This window comes from Myotis davidii, unplaced genomic scaffold, assembly GCF_000327345.1.
Source record: "Myotis davidii unplaced genomic scaffold, ASM32734v1 scaffold803, whole genome shotgun sequence".
NCBI lineage: Eukaryota > Metazoa > Chordata > Mammalia > Chiroptera > Vespertilionidae > Myotis > Myotis davidii.
In genome coordinates, this window is record NW_006295567.1 from 1,645,492 (window position 1) to 1,646,061 (window position 570).

Sequence of the window (570 nt, forward strand, 5' to 3'; positions counted from 1 at the left end):
ACCGCCCGCGGCTCCTGCTGCCGGTGGTCAGAGGCCTGGCCGTGTGCATCCAACAGCTGTGCTCACCCACCTCACGGCTCCCTGCTCTCCGCTCACATTCTCCCAGCCCAGCACCCGCCATGTGAACCATGGAGCCCAGTGTTACAGCGTGATGGCAGCGCCTCTAGATTGCTGACAGTGAAGTCAGCATGTCCTTTTCCTGGGCTGGTCATGGTGTTGCCTGGCCACGCGCCAGCGTGTGGGCCTGAGGGCATGGCTCTAATTCCCGGCACAGAGCAGACCCCAGAGCGTCTCTCACCACAGCGAGGGCCCCAGCGGGCTCTGCGAGAGCCCCGGTGAGAGCCCAGGCCAGGCTGGGCCGCTGTGAATTCCCTCGGCACCACCCACTTGACGCTGAGTTCCCAGAGGCCATGGGCGCTGCATGCATCCTGGAGGCCTGGCATAGTAGCTGCTGGATAAGCCACAGGAAACGAAGCACAGAGGCCAGAAATGACACACGGAGACACTGACCCGGAGAGGGGAGACGAGAGGCCAAAACCCCAGGACAGTAAGGGTGCTCATGCACCTGCC

The 570-nt window shown here is 63.5% G+C and overlaps 1 protein-coding gene across 4 annotated transcripts in view; it reads right to left on the reverse strand.

Moving 5' to 3' along the window:
- GRAMD1B (GRAM domain containing 1B) overlaps positions 1-570 on the reverse strand; it is a 76,321-nt gene that overhangs the window by 6,763 nt on the left and 68,988 nt on the right. The window lies entirely within an intron of this gene.